Here is a 24,209-nt window from a genome sequence, read left to right as displayed (position 1 = left end):
GCACATGTTCAAAAGTCAGTCAGACCAGGTGATGTCCTCCAAGAAGAAAGATGGCTAGCACCCACCAGTAAGTGCCTTAGGTAGGGTTACAAGCCCAGAGTATCTCTGATGATGCCTTCTGCCTCTCTATGGGACATGCTGTGAAAACCATAAATGACTTTTACCTAGATGTTAGTTTTTCTCACACCAGAGACAGAGAACCTTCAATGAGTGAGAGGTGAGAGGATGGGGGCCATGTTTAAGCACAATAGCAAGGGAACAAGACCCTTCTAAGATACCTAAGTGTTTGGCAATTCATTTTCAGAGGGGACTTTGGAAATGGGAGAAGTTAGAAAGGGAAGAGCAGGAAATGGAGCAAAAAAAAAAAAACCCAAACCCAATGAGACAGACTCAATCACAAGTGGAAAACAACCAGTCTTGACATTTAAAAGGCCATTTCCTTAACACACTATAGCTGGAAGATTGGTGCTAATATGGCCTGATGTTCAATCGTCTTTGAATTTTAAACTCTCTTCTTGGTATTCCAAACCAAACCAACTATTCCTTTCCAAAAGCTGCACAGATAAAATTCTTGATAGCAATTAGCATCTTAAGTAGTGTCTATTCTATATCCTGTGTTTTCTTCTTATATTTTTTTCCGAGATTATTGCCTTCAGATTTGTAAATTGACCCTCTGGTTGAATGAGAGGTAGAAAGTACATTTCTTTAAAGTCGAAGACTGATTTCTGGAATGACTGGCACTTGAAATAAAATGCTTCAGGCCACTCCTGAAGCCAACATAGGAGTAGCAGCTGGCTTGTTTTGCCCATTCAATAGGAAGAAAGGGAAGTGTTTTTTCAAGTCTGACCACGAAATGAAACATAAGGCTACCAGTCTGCAAGTCTCTTGTAGATATACACAAAGAAACCACAGAGAGATTTGTGTTGTCAGTGAGATCATTAAAAAACCAAGTGGGAGGCTTGACAATATTATGGATCATGAGAGAAGCTGAGGAGGCTTTTCATTTGGAAACTGAAAATAAAAGAAATTAAAATTCACAGGACAGGCAGATTGAATTAATATTGGGCCTGAAGTAGTAAAAACCTGGGTTCAAATTCTGCTCCTGACATTCCCAGCAGAGTGATTAGCAATGTAGTCAATGGATCAGATAAGTCATTTAACCTTTATCTTTCTCAGGTAACCTTCTAGGACTTATCTCAGAGTGAGTTTGATCTTCATTGAATATGAGACTAAATGAAGCATTTATTAATCGCTTACTAATCAGTCAAGTCAATTAGCATTTACTAAAGCCCCTACTATGGGTCAGCTACTGTGGCATGCGCTAAGGACACAAATAGAAAAGTCAGATAGTCTCTGATCTCAAGGAGTTCATGTTCTAATAGGGAAGACAAGACGTATGGAAGGTTTCAGCTGCAAGTCAGATGGAAAGGTCCCATGGTCCTTAGGGTACAGTGGCAAAACAGATGGCAATGTTTCTTCTTTAATGTCATTCCCACTGATAAAATCATAACAGCTTCTGATGTTGAATCATTTGACTTTGGTGTGAAGAACTTTCTTTCCTGGGACTTTAGTAGTTTTGGCTGTAGAACCAAGGAGTTGCTTCTCAGGATGGTGACTCTGCGCACTGGGCTGGAAGCATTGCTCTTTCCAAGGCTCGTGGTTTCAGGGTCATAGGCAGAAGGTTCCTGCTCTCGGGCTTCCTACCCTACACTGAAGACATCATGGATTCCTCACATTAAATTCACTGGACTGAAACTAATAGAAGGGAAAAATCAGGGGCAGAGACCACTGATGACAGTTTGACTCTACAGTGATTCTTTCAGGAGGGGATACTTGCTGAAGGAAGAATGGAGAAATAAATGCCACAAGCTCAAATAACCTATCTAGGTGACAAGCCCACCTAACTAGGGAACAGAGAGAAGAATTCTAATTTGTTCATACAACATCAAGATGAGAATTCTCCCTCAGTACTCAGTACTCAGTACTGAAAGAACAAAGGAGCTGGGTCAAAGGAGCTCAGCTGCAGATGTGTCTGGTGATGAAAGGAAAGTGTGATGCTATAAAGATCAATAGTGCATCTACCAAACATTTAAGGAACAATTAATTCCAATACTATAGAAAGTATTTGGAGAAATAGGCAAGGAAAGAGTCCTGCCAAATTACTTTTACAACAAAAATATGGTTTTGATACCTAAATCAGGCAGAGCAAAAACAGAGAAAGAAAACTATAGACCAATTTCCTTAATGAATATTGATACAAAAATTCTAGCAAAGAGATTACAGCAACATATCACAGAACTCACCAAGTATGACTGGGTGGGATTTATACCAGGAATACAGGGCTGGTTCAATAATAGGAAAGCTATCAGCATAATTGATTATAACAATAAGAAAACCAACAGAAATCATATGATTGTCTCAAGAGACAAAGAAAAAGCTTTTGACAAAATACAGTACCCATTCCTATTAAAAACATAAGAAGGCACAGGAATAAAAAGGAACTTTCCTTAAAATGATAAGTAGCATCTATCTAAAACCATCAGTAAGCACTCTCTGTAATGGGAAAAGCTAGAAGCCTTCTCAGTAAGATGAGGTGAAGCAAAGATACCCGTTATCACTACTATTATTCAATATTGTTCTAGAAATGCTAGCTATAGCATTAATGGAAGAAAACGAAACAGACAGAATTAAGATAGGCAATGAGGAAACAAAACTATTATTCTTTGTGATGATATGATGGTATACTTAGAGAATCCTAGAGAATCAACTAAAAAACTAGCAGAAATAATTAACAACTTTAGTAAAGTTGAAGGATTTAAATAAACCCAAATAAATCCTCAGAATTTCTATATATTACCAATCAAGGTCAGCAGCAAGAGATAAAAAGAGAAATTTCATTTAAAATAACTGTAGACAATATAAAATACTTGGCTGCCAAGACAAACCCAGGAACTATAGGAACACAATTACAAAACACTTTCCATACAAGTAAAATATCAATTGGAAAAATATCTATTGCTCATGAGTAGACCAAGTGAATATAATAAAAATGGCAATTCTACCTAAATTAACTTACTTATTCAGTGCCATACCAATCAAACTACCAAAAATTATTTCATAGAGCTAGAAAAAATAATAACAAAATTCATCTGGAAGAACAGAAAGTCAAATATCAATGAAATTAATAAAAAAAGGTGAGGAAGGTGGTCTTGCCATATAATAAGTGATTTATAAAGGGGTAATCATCAAAACAATCTGGTACGGGCTAAGAAAAAGAGTGGTAGATTAGTGGAATAGATTAGGTACACAATATATAGCAGAAAATGACCATAGCAATCTAGTGTCTGATAAACCCAAAGATATAAGATTTTGGGACAAGAACTTGCTATCTAACAAAAGCTGCTAGGAAAACTGGAAAACAGTATGTCAGAAACTAGGTATAGACCACCATCTTGCATTGTATACTGAGATATGGTGAAAATGGACAAATGATTTAGACATAAAGGGTGATACCAAAACAAACTGGGGGCATGGGATAGATTGTCTGTAAGATCTATGGAAAAGGGAAGAATTTATGAGCAAACAAGAGATAAAGAGCATTATGAAGTAGAAAATAGTAAATTTTGATTATATTAAATTTTTAAAATGCAACCAAGATTAGAAGGAAAGCAGAAAGGCAGGAAACAATTTTTACAGCAAGTGTCTCTGATAAAGGCCTTATTTTTCAAATATATGAGTCAATTTATAGGAAGACTAGTTGATAAACTAACTGATAAATTTGATAAGTGACCAATTGATAAATGGTCAAAGGATATGAATAGGCAATTTTCAGAGGAAGAAATCAAAGCTATCTATAGTCATATGAAAAAATACTCTAAATCACTACTGATTAGAGAAATGCAAATTAAAATAACTCTGAGGAACCTCCTCATACTAATTAGGTTGGCTAATATGACAGAAAAGGAAAATGATAAATGTTGGAGGGGATATGGGAAATTGGGACACTAACACACTGTTAGCAGAGTTGTGAATTAATCCAACTATTCTGGAGAGCAATTTGAAAATATACCCAAAGGGCTACAAAATTGTATAAAACTTTGATCCAGCAATTCCACTATTAGGTCTTTATCTCAAACTTAAAAAGGCCCATTTGTAAAAAAAAATATTTATGTCAGCTCCTTTTCTGGTGGCAAAGAATTGGAAATTGAGGGGATGCCCATCAACTGGGAAATGGCTGAACAAATTATGGTATATGATTGTAATGGAATACTATTGTGCTATAAGAAATGATGAGCAGGATGTTTTCAGAAAAGTCTGGAAAGACTTACAGGAACTGAGGTAAAATGAAGTACGCAGAACCAGGAAAACATTGTACACAGTAATAGCAAGATTTTAAGATGATCAATTATGAATGACTTAGCTATTCTCAGCAATACAACCACCCAAGACAAATTCAAAATGACTCATAAGAAAAAATGGTATCTACCTCAAAAGAAAGAACTGATGGAGTCTGAATGCAGATTGAAACATACTGTATTTCACTTTATTTTTTTCATGCTTTTTTTGGAGGGGGGAGAAGGGGTTTGTGTTTTCTGGTACAACATGACTAATATGGAAACAAGTTTTGCATGATTGCTTATGTATAACCTATGCCAAATTGCTTACCTTCTTAGGCAGGAGTGAGAGGAGAGAGGGAGGGAGAGAATTTGCAACACAAAATTTAAAAAATGATAATGTTAAAAATTGTTTTTACATGTAATTGGGAAAAAATAAAATATTGTTTTAAAAAAGATCACTACTATATAGGAACCTGGAATGTTGAATCAAGGTAAGCTGGGCATGGTCAAACAGGAGGTGAAAATATTAAACATCAACATCTTGGGAGTCAGTGAATGTAAATGGACAGGAATAGGTAAACTTAATTCAGGTGATCATTATATATGCTACTGTAGGCAAGAATCCTTTCGAAGAAATGGGAGTAGCCCTCTTAGTTAATAAAAGGGTAAAAAAAGCACTACTGGGGTATAATCTCAAAAAGGACAGAATGATAATTATTTGAATCCAAGAAAAACATTCAGCACCACAGTAATAGAAGTCTATGTTCCAGGTTGTTGTTGTGTTTGTCCTTCGTGTTTGAAGAGGACCTTAGCACCAGGGAAATGATGACATGACTTGCAGTTAACTTTGATTTGAGTGAGGGAAGACTGTGCAAGGTCACCAGCCTCACTTTCTCCTCCAGAGCCATCTGGATCCAATGATCTGATATTCATCAGGGTGACTGGAGATGACCCAGGATGCAATGGGAGACCGTAGCCCTTTTATGTTACAACCACTGATGCCAAAGAGGCCAAAGTTGATCAGTTCTGTGAAGACCTACAACATCTTCCAGAAATAACACCAAATCAGATTGATTATGTACTTTGCAGCCAAAGGTGGAGAAGCTCTATACAGGCAGACAATTAAAAAAACACTTGAGGCAGACCGTGACTCAGATCATGAGATCTTTATTACAAAATTTAGACTTAAAATGAAGAAAGTACAGAAAAAACATCAGACCACATAGGTATGACCTAAATAACACCCCTTATGAATATGAAGTGGAAGAGATGAATAGATTGAAGGGATTAGATCTGGTAGAAACAGTGCCTGAAGAACTACGGACAAAAGTTTGCAATATTATACTGAGGCAGCAACAAAAAACATTCCAAAGAAAAATAAGCACAAGAAAGCAAAATGGCTGTCTGATGAGGCTTTACAAATAGCTGAGGAAAGAAGGAAAGTGAAAGCCAAAGGGGAAAGAGAAAGATATACCCAAATGAATGCAAAATTACAGAGAATATCAAGGAGAGATAAGGTTTTCTTAAATGCAAAGAAGTAGAAGAAAACAATAGAATGAAAAAGACAAGAGATGTCCTCAAAAAAAAAAAGAGATCTCAAGAAAATCAGAGATATCTTGGGATTGTTTCATGCAAAAATGGGAGCGATAAAAGACAAAAGTGGCATGGACTTAACAGAAGTAGAAGAAATTAAGAAGAAGTGGCTAGAATATACAGAAAAACTGTACAAGAAAAATCATCACATCACTGACAACCATGATGGTATGGTTACTGATCTAGAGCCAGACATCCTGGAAAATGAAGCCAAGTGGGCCTTAGGAAGCATTACTAGCAATAAGTCTAGTGGAGATGATGGAATTCCAGCTGAGCTAAAAGATGACCTGTTTAAAAGTGGGCATTTGATGTACTAGCAAATTTGGAAAACTCAATAGTGACCACTGGATTGGAAAAGACCAGTTTATGTCTCAATCCTAAAGAAAGGCAATGCCAAGAAATGTTCAAATTGCCCAACAATCGCATCCATCTCTCATGCCAGCAAGGTTATTCTTAAAATTCTGCAAGCTAGGTTTCAGCAATATGTGAACAAAGAATTACCAGAAGTGCAGACTGGCTTTTTGAAGAGGCAGAGGAACTAGAGATCAAATTGCCAACATTCATTGGATTATGGAGAAAGCAAGGGAGTTCCAGAAAAAAAAACCCATCAATTTCTGCTTCATTGACTACACTAAAGCTTTTGACTGTGTGGATCACAACAAAATGTGGCATGTCCTCAAAGAGATGGGAATACCTGATCATCTTACTTGTCTCCTGAGGAAACTCTACGTAGGTCAAGAAGCAACAGAACATGGAACAACTGATTGCTTTAATATTGGGAAAGGAGTATGACAAGGGTGTATACTGTCACTTATTTATTTAAATTATATGCAGAGTACGTCATGTGAAATGCCAGGCTGGACAAATCAAAAGCCAGAATTAAGATTGCTGGGACAAACAAACCAATTTCAGATACATACAATACCACTCTAATGGCAGAAAGTAAAGAAGAATTGTGAAGCCTCTTGATAAGGGTGAAAGAAGAGAGAAGGTAAAAGCTGGCTTTGAAGCTTAATGTTAAAAGAAACTAACATCATGGCAATTGGTTCCATCACTTTCTGGCGAACAGAGGGAGAAGAAATGTAAGCAGTTTCAGATTTTATATTCTTAGGCTCAAAGATCACTGCAGATGATGACTACAGCCAAGAAATTAAAAGACACATGGCTCCTTGGAAGGAAAGCTATGGCAAATCTGGACAGCAGGCTAAGACAAAGAGACATAACCTTGCTGATAAAGATCCATCCAGTGGAAGTTATGGTTTTTCCAGTAGCAATATATGGCTGTAAGAGTTAGACTATAAGGAAAACTAAGCTCCACAGGGCTGATGTTTTCGAATTGTGGTGCTGGAGAAGACTTTTGAGATTCTCTTGGACAGCAAGGAGATCAAGTCGGTCAATACTTAATAAATTAATTCAGACTACTCATTGGAAGGAAAAATACTGAAGCTTAAATACTTTGGCGACATAATGAGAAGACAGGACTCATTGGAAAAGATTCTGATGTTGAGAAAGATGGAAGACAAAAGGGGAAAAGGATGGTAGAGGATGAGATGCATAGATAGTATCATGTAAACAACGAACATGATTTTAGACAGGCTTCAATAGATGGGAGAACAGAAGGGCCATGGGATCACAAAGAGTCAAGACAACTCATCAGAGCGGATCAACCATTTGTCACCTATCATAAATGATCTCACACAGCCTCCCATCCACAAACTCAGGATGTTCAGTTAGGAAGATGAATTTCAATCTAGTTTTCTCCTTTGTACTTAAAAGGCATGCTTACCCCCTTCACTGAGAATTCATCAAATACGTGTCAGCACAAAGCAAATAGTGGAGAGGCAGAGTCGGCATGTATAAATAACTTTTACCCAAACTCTTAAGTGTGGGGCTCCTATCATATTCTTTGGGATTTCAGACCAAGGCCTCAGATAACATGTTCCAACACAGCAGCATCTCACTAAGGCTCATTCCATTAAGTAGCAAATCTGCAAGTGACTTCAGAGTTGAGGATGTATTCATTCACCAAGGGGATGATGTTTTCTAGTCCAAAGTGAAGGCTAGAGTCGATATGCGGCTTTGGAAGCATCCTTGACTCTTTCATGTGTGTATGTTCTGGGCAGGGGGCATTTCATTTTCGTGTTTGTCCTCCCAGCACACAGCACAAGCACCTGTATACAAATGGGGCTTCATGAATGCTTAGTGAATTGAATTCTGTCTCTCAAACTGTAAACTGGGGCAGCTTGATGGCTCAGTGGATAGAGGACTGGGCCTGGACTCAGGGAGACCTGAGTTCAAATCCAGCTTCAGACACTTACTAGCTGAGTGACCTTGGGCAACTCTCTTAACCTGTTTGCCTAGTACGTGGCTCAGCAGATAGAGTGCTAAGCCTGGAATCAGGAAGATCTGAGTTCAAATCTGACCTCAGTCACTTACTAGCTGTGTGACCCTGACAAAGTCACTTAATATCTGTTTGACTTAATCTACTGGAGAAAGAAATGGCAAATCAATACAGTTATCTTTGCCAAGAACATCCCATAGACAGTATGATCCACAGAGTCACGAAGAGTCAAACATGACTGAATAACAAACTGTAAGCTTCCCCAAATCAAAGGTCTTGTTTCCCCTTTTCTCTACCATTCCATAGCTATGGTTACTAATAATAGCTAGAATTTACATAGCCCTTTAAGGTTTTCAAGGCCCTTTGTATATATTATCTTACATCATCACAACAACCTTGTAAGGTAACTGCTACTATCATGTCCATTTTATACATGAGGAAACTGAAGCAGAGACAAGTTACACATCTTACCCATGGTCCTACAGCTAGTGAAGGTCTGCAAAGTATTTTATAGATAATATCTCATTTGGTCCTCACACTAATCCTGGGAGGCAGATGTTACTATGATCACTATATAGATGGGAAAGCTTAGGCTCAGAGAAGTTAAATGATTGGCCCAGGGTCATGCAGCTGGTAAATGTCTGAGGCAGGACCTGAACTCAGATCATGATGAATTCTGGTCCAAAACTCTATTCACTATGCCACCTAGGTGCCTTTAGTTTAAGTAAGTGAAGAATGGTAGGGCAAAGAAAGCTAATAGTGTTATGTGACTTTAGGTCTTTCTAGCCAGCACACACACCCTGGTGCCCTATTTGGCTCAACCCCTGCTATATACCTTATGCTTAACCTTCATAGAAACTGACCAGTTTCCTCAGGGCAGGTAGAGCTTAGCAGAGGGTCTACACACTGTATTCCCATTTCCATCAACAACTGATTCTTTAAGGAGAAGAAAAGCAGCCTTTCTCAATAATATGATAGGAACAGATGGAAACATCGACTGAAAGACACAGTATAAAATGGCTGCTATCTCCCACACTCAGACTGGGCATAATTTAGAATTATGCTCAAGCACACTAAGCCAAAAGGTCTAACCTTGTGACACAGGAGAACACTCCACAAAGAGTAACTAATCATTTGCACATTCCAAATAGCTACCAGAAGCCTGATTCAATCATCAGCTCCTTTCAGGTCTAGGGAGACACTTGCTGAGATACACTCCCGGAAAAAATGTATCATGTCATCGCATAAACCTGAGGCTTTGACAAGAATCACACCTGGCACTGCAGTCTTGTACAGGTGCAGGCCCTTCAGACACTTGGGCAGAAATTCTCACCTTCTGAGCTGTCACAGGGCTCAAATTTAGAAGAAAAGTCATTCTTTCCCTGTCTCCTTGCACAACACTAATTTTTCAGTCTTTGTATCTACATCGATTTATCTCTTTCTATTATCCATGGTTATCAATCATCTGTCATTTATAGCTATCTTCTCTATTAATCATATCTCATCTATATATGCATCTCCATCATCAGCCTTAATCATTTATTATCTATCATCTGTATATGTCATCTATGTCTATCATTTCTATTATCTATCATCTATTATCTGTATTTATCTCTACGTATCTCTCCATCTCTATCATCTATATCTATTAATCATCTATCAACTATACCAGTCTATTAACTATGGCTATCCTCTCTCTCTCTCTCTCTCTCTCTCTCTCTCTCTCTCTCTCTCTCTCTCCGCCCCCCTCTCCCTCTCTCTCTCTCTCCCCCCCCTTTCCTCCTCCTCCTCCTCCTCCTCCTGCTTCCCTCCCTCTATCTCTCCCCACTAGGCATTGGGGTGTGTGGAGAAAGGGGAGAAATCAGACCCTTTTCCTTTTTCCTCCTTCACGTCTTCTTCCTTTTCTACTCCTCCCCCATCTATATGTGGTTTACCACTTTGTACATTATCTGCTATGGATTTTTAGTTACATCCCCACTTCTCTGACCACCTCATACACTTCTTGGTTGCCTCACCCCACCACTGGTCAGTTGGGTATGTGTTTAGGAAGAACAAAGTCATGAAACATGAACCTGAACAACAACATAATAATAGACATTTGTTGCTGCCATTGTTCAGTCACTTTCAGTCATGCCTGACTGGGACCCCATTTGGGGTTTTCTTGGCAAACATACTAGAGTGGTTTGCCATTTCCCTCTCCAGCTCATTTTACAGATGAGGGAACTGAGGCAAACAGGGTTAAATGACTCTCCCAGGGTCACAGGGCTAGTGAGTGTCTGAGGCCACATTTGAACTCAGTAAGATGAGTCTTTCTTGCTCCAGGCCTGGCCCTCTGTGTACTGTGCCACCTAGCTGCCCTTAACAGACATTTTGATAGAGCTTTAAAGTTTACAGAGAGATTCACATACATCATCTCATTTAAGTGTCACAACAATCTTGTAAGATAGATGCTCTAGGATTATTATGACCATCATGTAGCTCATGGAGTCATAGACTAGGGGCAAGAAGGCATCTTCAAGGTTGTGGAGGTTGGATTAAGTGATTTGCCCATGGTCATGTATAATATGATTGTGGTGTCAAAGCTTCTGAAAGAACATCACCTTATACATTTCAAAGTTTTGTGGTTTTTAAATGATTTTGAGATTGTCTGCTGTTTTGGGTGGCCTGGGTCATTGTTCTCTTCCACGACTGCAGATGTTATAGTTGAAAGGTGATTAAAAACTTTTCTCTACTTCCAGCTCAGGCACTAACCCAGTTTGTAACCAAGGGAAAAGTTCCAAGTTCCATTTCCCCTAAAACCATCTACCCTAAGAAATCCACAAGACTTTGTGATAAGAACAGTGGTATCAATGTGGGTGATGTGCTTGACGTCCTCTGGTGAATGATGCTATGCAACCATCACACCTTCTACAAGAAGCCCTTTCCCATCCCCATCAGTGCTAGTTCCTTCCTTCTATTGATTATCTCCAATTTTTCTCACCTCTATCTTGTTTGCATGCTGTTTCCCCCATTAGATTGTGAGGTTCCTTGAGAAAAAAAGGACTATTTTTGGCCTTTCTTTGTATCTCCAGCACTTGGTACAATACCTGACACAAAGCAGGGTGCTTAATGCTGGTTATATAAGTTCATAGGACCTTAAAGGTACATTTTAGGGAAAACTTTCCAAACTAAAGCACCTATTCCCTGTGCCTTTTGAGAATGGTGGCAACAGACAGATGGAGCTAAGAAGGGATCAGGGAGCTGGATCAATCTGTGGGCTGCATAAGCGGGCAGGGAAATATTTTTGTGAACTGCCTGTCTCTTTTGTCCTCTAGTTGATTACTTCGTCTATGCTTCAGGTTCAGAAAAAGACTAATGTCCCTAGGTGACCTCAGTGCTGCTACCTTTAGAAAGAGGCTGGGTTTGACTATAGAAGAGCAAAGCTCAAGTCCTTTTCAACATTTTCATCTGGAACTGCAAGCAGACAACTATACACGAATTGAAAGAGTTCTTATTCTCAAGGAGTTTATTTTCTACTGGTAACATGATTAAAACACACAAATATGATGTGATTAAAGATCCCTTAGAGGGATCAGAAATAAGTTTCCAATGGGAGTTGGGATCTGAGTTGAGCCGTAAGGAAAACAAAGAAGTTGAAGGCAAGAATGGAGGGCATTACAGGAATCCTGGAGAGCCTTTAGGCATCTCCAGTGAACCTAGGCCAGGAGGGCTTATAGCCGTTAGGACATGAAAAAATGTTCTCTCCACGTTTTTCTAGAGAATTTTCTCTTGATCTCTGCTTTCCCCTCATATGTGTTTACTACCACTCCCAAAGTCCTCACCCTTTACCCTCTACTAGCCACCGAGGAGGAGAGTAGGGCCACCTGAACCTGGCAGGGAAAAACATCCAAAGACACATACCCCCCTACCCTCCATTCTCCACCCCCTCCTCCATTCCACCAGCCCCTTAGATTCAGTCTTGAATCACCAACTGTGCTTTTGGACATTTCAAAATGGATGTCTAGAGACAACTTAAACTCTCCATGCTTAAAACGTTCCTCCTAAATCCTTGCCTCTTAAAAAGTTCCTTATTTCTGTCGAAGTCACTACCACCCTTCCAAATTCAGCACTATCCTGGACTCCTCACCCACTCCTCTTCACCCCACGTAGCCAATGAGATGCCAAATCTTAACCATTTTGGGGTTTATAGCATCTCTTGCATCTGATCCCATTTCTTCATGGACATAGTCAAACCCACCTCAAGTCTCTCCCTACTCCAGTCCTTCTGACACACTGCTGCTGAAATAATTTTCCATAAGCACAGATATGACCACATGACTCCCCTATTCAACCAAATCTAGTGGTTTCCTATTGCCTCTAGGACACACATAAACATCTCTGTTTGGCTTTCAAAGCCCTACACAACCTGACCCCAACCTATCTTCACTAGACATCACTCCATCTTCCACGCTCTGCAATCCAGCCAAACTGGTCTTCTCTCTGTTTCTCATACACTGTATTGCCGTATCCCAACTCTATGCCAGGAAGATACTCCCTTTCTTACATCTATCTCAGAGTCTCTCTCTTACTTTAAGATGGAGCCTTTCCTGATTCCCCCCAACTGCTAGTGCCCTCCCTATCAAACTGCCTTATATTTAACAATTTTGTACATACTTTTTATTCATTAACTTTATGTTTATATTGTATATACGATTACATGTTGTTGTCACTTTCATTCTTTTTGAGTAGAGTGGCACATAATATGCACTTAAATGCAAAAATACTTTTTGGTTAGATCTTCCTTGTAGTGAAGAAGCAAAATATTACAGTGCTCAACTTGCAGGCCTTTAATACTGTAATTATAATAACTGTCGTTAGGGCAGCTGGGTGGTGCAGGGAATAGAGTGTGGGGCCTGGATTCAGGAAGACTCATCTTTCTTAGTTCAAATCCAGCCTCAGAAAATTACTAGGTGTGTGATCCTGGGCAAGTCACTTAACCCTGTTTGCCTTAGGTTTCCTATCTGTAAAATGAGCTGGAAAAGGAAATGGCAAACCACTCCAGTGTCTTTGCCAAGAAAACCTCAAATGGGGTCACAAAGAGTCAGACATGAATGAAAAACGACTGAACAAAACATAATAACTAGGCCATTAACAAAGCCACTAGATATTGATCACAAAATTAATTGTCTCTCTTCCAAATGACTAGAATGCCAGAGTATATTCAGTAATATTATAGATACAAATAGCTCCTGTTTAAATAACTCCGCAATTGTTTAGATTTCTAATCTGCAATACTTTTATCTCATCATGTAGTCCTGGAAGCTTTATGTGACTAATTGGTTATGATTTAATACCATCAATGAATCTTTGACTTGTTTTATTTTTCTGTTAAACACTCTGTTCTTGAGTTGCAACTATAATGCAAGATGGCATAGTTGGAGATAATCACTAAGGTTTCTTTAGAAGTCCCTTAGGTAGGAATAGTGCTTATAGAGCATTTTAGGGTGTGTAAAGTGCTGTGCATATGCAATCTCATTGGAGTCTCAAAATAATCTTGTAAGGTAGGTGCTAGTTGTTATCCAGATTTTACAGATGGGGAAATTGAGATACAGAGAGATTAAGTGATTTGCCCAAGGTCATGTAGCTACAAAGGTGTCTAATGTAGGATCTGAGCTTTGGTCTTTCTTACTATATGTCCATTGCTCTATCTACTCGGCCACCCAGATGTTTCAGTTATTAAAAACCCTAAGACTCCCTTGTGATAGTTGGAATCCTTGAGTAGAGAGGAGCAATTACCCATCAGGAAACTTCTTGGCTATTGCTTGGCAAATGAATAAATCTGTGTTTCTATTAGATCCCAAACAGAACACAGTGTGACTCAATTTATTTGGCTTGACAATATGGTGCTATGACTAGGAAGGACTGTTTCCACAAAAGGCTGGTTTTGTACAGACTTCTTCACTGAAACTTAGACACCAATAATAGAGAAAAGAGGCTTTTAAAATTTTTACAAGGTTTTGGTAAGGAAATTTCCACCCTCCCCTCCTCTCAGATTTTGTTTGGGCTTATGCTGAGCTATTGGCAGAAAGGGGGTTCAATGGCTAGAGTGCTGGGCTTGGAGTCAGGAAGACTCATCTTCCTGAGTTCAAATCTGGCCTCAGTCAGACAGTTACTAGCTATATCACCCTTAGCAAGTCGCTTAACCCTGTTTGCCTCAGTTTCTTCAGAAAATGGCAAACTACTCCAGTAACTTTACAAGAAAACCCCAAATGGGGTCACAAAGAGTCAGACATGACTGAAAACAACTGAATGTATTGACCTAACTTTTAAATATTGGTTCTGTTAGAATTATTCCTCTAGGTAAGAAGTTTTTGTTATGGCAGAGTAGTGGGATTAGCACTAAAGTTTTAGGTGGAATCAGTGACTTTATCTCCAAATGAACTGAATTTCGATCTCAGTGGGTAAAGCTAGAGATCAGGGAGTATATGAGTTTGTCTTCTCTGTTTCCTAATATCAACAATCCTGAATTAGTTGAGTTGAAAATGATACAGAGCTCCTGAAAGTTCTTTACCCAGTTTATTTTCCATATATGAACTGAGATCAATTGACTTAGGGAGTGGATGAAATTTTCCTGGCTGATGTGGGATTGAGTGTGCCTTCCTGAAAAACCATGCCTAAGATACTCCTTTGAGTCTTTTACCCAGGTGTAATAATTAAACCAATGTTGGCTCTGCCAAATGCACTGTGAGGCTGGCATTGGGACCAATGCGTTTTAATGTCAAGAGTATTCATGGAAACTTATGATGCCATAGGCAATGAATCTTTCCATTTTCTATTTCCTTAATTTTATAAGAGAGGGATACCTGGAATAAGACTGAGTGATTTGGGGTTAACTCTTCTCTACAAGTCATCCTGAGGGTATAACAGAAGGTGGCACTTACCAACTGAGCCAAACCACTGCCACCACTACCACCCCTCACACAGCCTAAGAGCCTTGGGAAGAGCAGTACTTGCCAGACCACTGGCCCTGCTTCTAGACTGGCCCCCTGTAGCCATTGGATAGGAACACTTCCCAGGGAGAATGAATCCTCTCATCCTTATAACCATAACTATCACTGTCACCACCACCAACCTCTGACCAACTGTCACTGTTGAGAAAGTAAATTCAAGAGCTCTGGCAAAGTGAAAAAGTATTTATTAAATGCTTACTAATGGGCAGTTAGGTGGTGCAGTGGATAAGAGACCTAGGCCTGGAGGGAGGAAGACTCATTTTCCTGAGTTCAAATCCAGCCTCAGACAATTACTAGATGTGTGATGCTGAGCAAGTCACTTAACTCTGTTTGCCTTAGTTTCCTTGTCTATAAAATGAGTTTGAGAAGGAAATGGCAAACCACACCAGTCCATTTGCCAAGAAAACTCCAAATTATGGTCACAAAGATTCAGATATGACTGAAGATAAATGACTGAATAACAACAAGGGCTTACTATGAGCAAAGCACTGTGCTAAGTGCCAACCACAGGGGCAGGCAAGCTGGCCTACCTGAAGCAGTAAGGGATAGACAGGAGATATCATGGGCAAGGTGAGTCAAACCAGCACTGTCACCTCGACCTCCACCTCCTTCCCTCAGATCCTGATGGAGATAGCCCACAACCATAAGCCCAAGTGTTCCAAGAATAGCAGCTGCCTCCTGGTTCCCAGACCACCAGGTCTGCCTCTGCAGCCATCATCCAGGGGATTAACTTTGTGGTGAGGCACCCTGGCAACCATCTTTTGAAGTCAGGTCTTCCTTACTCCAAGTCCAGTGCTCAATCTACTCCGCCTCCGAGATGCCTCAGGTATTAAAAACCCTCAGATTCCCTTCCTTAGCTGGAATTCCCGAGTAGCAACAAGGAATCTACGCTCACAATGAAACTTCCCTGTTATTGTTTGATAAATAAATACATCTACTAAACCTGACTCAAAACCACTGCTGCAGATGATGCATCCCCTAACTCTTAGCAGCCACAGATTCTGAAGACACCCCCAAAAAAGTTCTCATCACAGCAGTCCTAGGCACTGTCTAAATAGTTCAGCACCTGAAATAGATATGGTTTTGTTGCTAGAAATAACATTAAAGAAGACAGACTACTCTTTGTTCTGCTGTTACAATCTAAGGACCACTGGGCCTTTCCATATGACTTGTGGCTCATACCTCTATGTATTAAGCTCCTCCCATCAGAATGTAAGCCTCCTAAGATCTGGGACTTTCTTGCTTTTCCATTTGTATCCCTAGCACTTAACATGGTGCTTTGCTCATAGTAAGCACCTAATAAATGCTTCTTCATTCATTTTATTGTGAGATTCTTTTTATGAAATTTCTTCCAACAATATAAATGGCTCTCTTAAGTCTTTCCCTCTTCTGTCTTTCTGAAATAGAAGCCTGTATAGATTTAAAGTACGAATATCAGAGGTCCCCAATAAAATACTCTTAAAAATATTAATTTACTTATTTTTAGTTTACAACATTCACTTCCATAAGTTTTAAATTTCCTCTCCATTCCTGCCCAAGATGGCATCTGATATGGGCTCTACACATACATTTCTATTAAACACATTTTCACATTAGTCATGTTGCACAGAAGAATTAGAACGAATGGGAGAAACCATGAGAAAGAAAAACAAAACAAACCAAAAAAGAAAATAGTCTGCTTCACTCTGCATTCAGACTCCATAGTTCATTCTCTGGATGTGGATGGCATTTTCCATCACGAGTCTTTTGGAATTGTTTTAGGTCCTTGCATTGCTGAGAAGGGCTAAGTCTATCAAAATCAGTCATCACAAACTGTGACTGTTACTGTGTACAATGTTCTTTTGGTTCAACTCACTTCACTCAGCATCAGTTCATATAAGTCTTTCCAGGTTTTTCTGAAGTCTGCCCGTTCATCATTCCTTATAGCACAATAGTATTTCATTACATTCATATACCACAACTTGTTCAGCCATTCCCCAATTGATGGGCATCCCCTCAATTTCCAGTTCTTGGCTACCACAAAAAGGGCTTCTATAAATATTTCAGTACATGTGGGTATTTTTCTCATTTTTGTGATCTCTTTGGGATGCAGACCTAGTAGTGATATTGCTGGATCAAAAGATATGCAGTTTTATGGCCCTTTGGGCATAGCTCCAAATTGCTCTCCAGAATGGTTGGATCAGTTCCCAACTCCACCAACATTGTATTAGTGTTCCAGCTTTCCCACATCTTCTCCAACATTTATCATTTTCTTGTTTTGTCATGTTAGCCAATTTCACAGATGTGATGTGGTACCTCAGAGTTGTTTTGATTTGCATTTCTCTAATCGATAGTGATTTAGAGCATTTTTTCATATGACTCTAGGTAGCTTTAATTTCTTCCTCTGAAAACTGCCTGTTTATATCTTTGACCATTTATCAATTGAGGAATGACTTGACTCATACATTTTAGAAATGAGGCTTTTTATCAGAGACACTGGTTGTAAAAATTCTTTCCCAGTTTTCTGCTTCCCTCCCAATCTTAGTTGCATTGCTTTGTTTGTACAAAAACTTTTAAATTTAATGTAATCTAAATTATCCATTTTGCATTTCATAATGTTCTCTATCTCTTGTTTAGTCATAAATTCCTCCATTCTCCATAAATCTAGGAGATAAACTATTCTTTGCTCCCCGATTTGTTGATAGTATTAGACTTTATACCTAAATTGTGTACCCATTTGGACTTTATTTTGGTATACAGTGTCAGACGTTGGTCTATGCCCAGTTTCTGCCATACTATTTTCTAGTTTTCCCAGCAGTTTTTGTCAAATAATGAGTTCTTAAACCAGAAGCTAGGGTCTTTGGGTTTATCAAACAGTATATTGCTATAGTCATTGACTACTGTGTCTTGTGTACCTAACTTGTTCCAGTGATCCACCACTCTATTTCTTAACCAGTACCAAGTAGTTTTGATGATTGCTGCTCTGTAATACAATTTAAGATCTGATATGGCTAGGCTACCTTCCCAAGCATTTTTCATTAATTCCCTTGCTATTCTGGACCTTTTGTTCTTCCAGATGAATTTTGATATTTTAGCTCCATAAAATAATTTTTTTGGGTAGTTTGATTAGTATGGCACTGAATAAGTAAATTAATTTATGTAGAATTGTCATTTTTATTATATTAGCTCAGCCTACCCATGAGCAATTGATGTTTTTCCAATTATTTAGATCTGACTTTATTACTGTGAAAAGTGTTTTGTAATTGTGTCCATACAGGCCCTGGGTTTGTCTTGGCAGGTAGACTCCCAAATATTTTATAATGTCTGCAGTAACTTTAAATGGAATTTCTCTTTCTATTTCTTGCTGTTGGGCTTTCTTAGTAATATACAGAAATGCTAATGATTTATGTGGGTTTATTTTATATCCTTCACCTTTGCTAAAGTTGTTTATTATTTCAAGTAGTCTTTAACTTGATTCTCTAGGATTCTTTAAGTATATCATCATATCATCTGCAAAGAGTGATAACTTAATTTCTTCTTTGCCTATTCTAATTCCTTCAATTTCTTTTTCTTCTCTTATTGCTAAAGCTAATGTTTCCAGTACCATATTGAATAACAGTGGTGATAATGGACAGGCTTGTTTTACCCCCAACTCACTGCAAATGCTTCTAGCTTATCACCATTACATATAATCCTTGCTGAAAGTTTTAGGTAGATGCTACTTATCATCTTATCATCATTTACCAAATAAATACTCTTACATGGTTTACGTTTGTACACTACAATGTCAGGTTCCCCCCCGCCCCAGTACATCCATCTTCTAAAATGCCCTAGTTCTGTTGAAGGTCCTGCCATACTTCCAGTCATCTTTGCTTACAACCTCACTGTCATCCTCAACATAGCATTCTGCCTTATTCCACATATCCAGTCACTCTACCTCCACAATATCTTTTGCATACAACACCCTCTCTCTACTCACCACCCAAACTATCAATCTAGTTTAGGGCTTTATCACTTCTTGCCTGGACAATAGGGAAAGCCCAGTGATTGGACCTTCTGTATCAAGGCCCCCCTGTAGCTGCCTAAGTTATTTTCCACAAGTAACCATGCTACACACCTACTCAGGAGACACAATAGATAGAATGCTGAATCTGGAGTTATGGAGATATGAGTTCAAATTTGATCCCAGAGGTTTACTATCTGTGTGACCCTGGGCAAGACACTTAATGGCTGCCGGCCTTTGCTAACTGTATCTATTATCTGATTGTTAATAGGAAGTACATTAGTGAGTTACAGTAGTAGGAGCTTGGACTCCCATATGACTAAAACCTAAGACAGCTGCCGTATAGTTACTTAGACTCCAAATCTCTGAGCAATATACTTAACCCTTAAGTGAGGAAGGTTAAATTAGCTCTAATAAACTGGATCCTATTTTCAAGAAGAATGAGAACTTTTTCAGTAGGTAGCCCCTAAAGCTTCCAAAATACATGGTATTTAAACTTAATTTGAGCACTTATTTTATCTAACTTTTTTATCTTTTCTTTCTGTTCTGGCCAATCATAAGAAAACAGAAAAACAACCCTCTCCAACTATACATAAATATAAATTTCTTTAGAAGAAGCAAATGTATTTAAATCAAAACCATGCATGATTTTTAAAACATGAAATTCCAAATTATATGGAAAAATTGAATTCATGCATTGAACTTCCTAGTGAAGTTTTATGGATAAATTTCACAAATTTGGTAAATTTGGGAATTGTCAGATAATTGTATCCAGCCTTACAATGAATGAATGAATAAAAAGTATTTATTAAGTGAGTACTATGCATTAAAAGCTGGGGATAGAAAAAGAAAAGCAAGAAAATCCCTACCCTCAAGGGCTTATCTTCTAATAACAGAGAGATGACATAGTGAGAATCACTTTTCTCTTTCCTGATAATGAGTTCCAGTGACCACAGAGGTAGAGATTCTAGAATATAAAAGCTCTCAAACCCAATGCTACCTTTACTTAACTCCTATGTGATAGATATACATTCATGTCTTAAATGTGTTTCCCTATAAGTGAAGTGGTAATTTTTATTGCTCTGACTTAAAGCAGACTATGTATGTTATTATCAGAAGCTGTTTAAATTAATAAGTCTGTCATGGGAACTAATTACTAAAATACTGAACTAATTCTCATTTTGCTGATAATAATGTGCATGCTTATCCTTGAGCTAAAATCTCCCTAAACATGACAAAGGTGTAGTTTTTCAGGATAGGTATATAAAGAACTTCTTTTCTTTTCTTATCTTTCCTTTGCTTTCCTCTTCTTTGTCTTTAAAGGTCAAATTTATTAGGATTATTAGAAGATTAAGAGACTATAAATACTGTACAGCTGATTTTGTTTACAGTGAGATACACAGAAACAGTCAGTGCTGATTTATTTGGCAGATACTTTTGTTCCATTGTTCCAAGAAAAGTTTGTGCTTTAAGACTTGGATGTAGGTTTCAGGATCATTCCCTCTTGAACATCACAGTTGATATTGTTAATGTGTGCTTTTCTAAGTCAGCATGTGGCTTTTCTCTCTTTCCTGATATTATGTGTTTAATAGCCCAATTCTATTTGAATTTGACAGGACTGGCCTAGAATACTAAGAGATGAAGTGTCTTAATCTGACCCACACATCCACTATGTGTTTGAGGACTGACTATAACCCAGGTCCTTCCTGACTCTCAGGTCAGTTTTCTTTTACACTATGTCATGTTTTCTCTCATAAGTTATGTTTTATTTCAGAAAATCTGCATTTTTTAAAAAGATGTGACTGTAAGAATGTAAGCTGCATATGTCACCTGGACAAAAATTATGAATGTTATAATCTGAAATGCCTAAGCCAGGGGTGGGGAACCTTTGGCCTTGGGGGCTACATGTGGCCTTCTAGGTCCTTGGGTGTGGCCTCTTGACTGAGTCCAAGTTTTACAGAACAAATCCTTTTATTAAGGAGATTTATTCCATGAAGTTTGGATTCAGTCAAAACTGGACCTAGAGGGCCACAATGTGGCCTTGAGGTCACAGGTTCTCTACCCCTGGTAAGCCAGAATTTCAAAATTGGAAGGCAAGCAGTGCTGAGAAACAAATAATCTTGTTTCTGTGTACCCCTCAATAGAGAAAAAGAACAATCATGACATTTAAAGATGTCATTCATGTTACAATGTGAATTTAGTCTCATCAAATAATACTTACGTATCTATTTGGGAATGTGATGTCTGAGAAAAATCAAAGCCTAAACTAAATTTAAACTATGTATACCTTGCTATGCTAACATTGAACTTAATTTAGTTTTGATAAATAGTCAAAGAAAAATTTGATAAGAAAAAAAAATCTTCCTCTGATTCTGAGAAGCACTTTTTACACAATCAAGAAAATGTTTTAAACCAAAAAATAATTGAAATCAGAAATATAATTATATACACTTAATATATATTTAATAGACATTTGTTGGTCATCTGATCATGATGATAAAAGAAACTGGCTCTTGGATTTTAAGTTCCAGATTGTGTCTAAAATGCCACCTTAGATTTTATAAATGTAAAAATGTTGATGTGAGTTTGTCTGATTGATTTCCTTTTATACTAAAGATATCTGATTCTCTTTCTCTCCATAACAATGGGAAGACCATAATTCTACAAAATGTGAGTTTGAGATTTGATTTGATCCAAAATTCATTCAGATCATAGCTCACATTTCTTATAAACAGTAGAGTTCATACATACAACCTTCTCCCCTCCCCACAAAAACAACTTGAGACAATTTGTATTTGCAAGAATGATGCCCCTCTTCCTCATTATGAACTCTATACTATTATCTCCCAAAATCCCAAGGGAGGGAACCCTAGGAGGGGTTAGGAGTCATGAATCTAACAAAATACGTAGTGCATTTATATGGTTAGTTTTGGGGCTGCTTTGTTAAACCACCTCCTTTTCTAGGTTAAAAATATTTTTAAATGAACAGTGGGGACCTAAAAACCTGTTACACTTGTCCATCAAGGTTCTGTACTATAACTCCTGCCAGAAAACTCTTTGTACAATGTGAAATATTATAAATTTTATTACTTGTCCACAATGTCACTGTTTCATCTTCGTGACTGTTCATTTGCACCATCAATATTTATTTTGGCATGTGTAATGAAAAGATGTAGTATGTGGATATGAAGAGATGTGTCAGCTGAAAGCTTAGAAAAGTAAGAAAGAGTGAGCCAGAAGCTTTCAGAAGGATATAGTTTGAATTCACTGGGTGCAATCAATCAACGTTTATTAAGCACCTACTACATGCCAGACATTGTGCCAAGCACTGGAGATTCAAAAATGCACAGAAGACAGTCCCTGCCCTCAAGGGGCACGCAATCTACTGGTACAAAAGATGGATATTTTAATGATGATTATGTATTATATTACAAATGCAAGCCAATATCTACTAATACTAACATTTTAAAGGATATTTACACTCTGCTTTCATTGTAAGCATTAGAACTTGCTGTGTGAAGTAAATTCTCCCAGGATTTTAAATTTGACTAATCTGTTACATATTATCTCTCTCACTTGGATCCTGGGGGAAAAGTTATTTATGCTGATGAATCAGCAACCCGTCATGTAAACGGAAATTGTTAGCAGATACCATGTGGAATGCTGAATACAAACATCTAAAATTTCAAATAGGTTTTACGTGGAAGGATTGGATGGCTATGAAAAAGTTAAAAGAGAAGGTCCTATGGTCCTATGAAGGTAGTGACAAGACCATTTATTTCCTCATTTTTCTACTTTTGAACAAGAAAGTCCAGATATCTGACCAGGTTATACTCCTTGTATAATGGGGTTCCAATACATAGATTGGCTTCTTTACCTGGCATCAAACAAAACAGAGACCCTTATTTTATAAGGAAATTTCAAGACTTTACAGACTTGACAGCATTTTCACTGCCCATTTACACCCATTACCACTCTGAGTCTTTCTGGGCATTGGAATAATGAAATGGAATTCTTAAGAATCAAACGTGTGCTAACACTGGACTTATATGGAGAGATCCTCTACCCAAAACTCTCATGAGCACAAGCACAATATCTTCTGCTGACAAAAAGGCTGCACACATAAAATACTATTTGGCAGACCCTTGAGACTTCCTACTTAAGTCCCTGTGGTGGCCACTGTAAGGTGCAAGCCTGACTTACAACTAATATAGTTTTGAATTATTATAAAGCACTAATGACATGTGTGAAAGCTATTTGACATACTCATGCAAGCTCCTTGCCCAGAGAATGAGAGGAGCCCTGTCATTCTATGCAGTCTAGTGAGTAGGTTTCACATGAAGGCACAACAAGAAATCCTCCTTAGAACCCACTAGGAACACACATACTGAATTTTCCCCCTCCCCCAACACTAAAGTGCCAAGGTCTTCCAATTTTGATCCAAACTTGCCATTATAAGAAGGCATCAGATCCACAGGACACTAGACAATAAATAACCATCTCTTCCATCAGGATCATCCCTAGCTGCTGGTAGTGAGGCTAATATGCAATGTTCGGTAGATTACTTGAGAAAAGGGGAAGAGAATAATTATTTTTAAAGGACTATACTATAGACTAGGCACTATTAAGTGTTTTACAAATATTATCTCATTTGATCCTCACAAAAACCCTGCGAGTTAGAGGCTAGTATTAGGCAGACGATGAAACCGAGGCAGACAGTCCAGCATCATTCAACTATTAAGCATTAAAGGCAGAATCCAAACTCGGATCTTCTTAACTCAATACCTTGTGCACTCTATCCACTGTGTCAGCTAACTGCCCCAGAAAAGCAAAAATTTTGCTAAGGTTTAAGTTTGTTATGACAGTAGTTAGGATACTGGCTCAGCTTACTGTATGCCATGTCTCAGAATGAGATACTGTCTGCCATGGAACAGATGAACCTGGATGGAGTTGGTTTCCCTACCTTG

The 24,209-nt window shown here is 38.3% G+C and overlaps 1 protein-coding gene across 2 annotated transcripts in view; it reads right to left on the bottom strand.

Moving 5' to 3' along the window:
- The window catches only part of PITPNC1 (phosphatidylinositol transfer protein cytoplasmic 1), a 363,762-nt gene that overhangs the window by 85,363 nt on the left and 254,190 nt on the right, over positions 1-24,209 (bottom strand). The gene's annotated exons all lie outside the window — the stretch shown is intronic.

Source organism: Trichosurus vulpecula, chromosome 4, assembly GCF_011100635.1.
Source record: "Trichosurus vulpecula isolate mTriVul1 chromosome 4, mTriVul1.pri, whole genome shotgun sequence".
NCBI classification, from domain to species: domain Eukaryota; kingdom Metazoa; phylum Chordata; class Mammalia; order Diprotodontia; family Phalangeridae; genus Trichosurus; species Trichosurus vulpecula.
The sequence above is the reverse complement of the archived record's forward strand: the minus strand, read 5'-3'. Positions and strand labels throughout refer to the sequence as shown.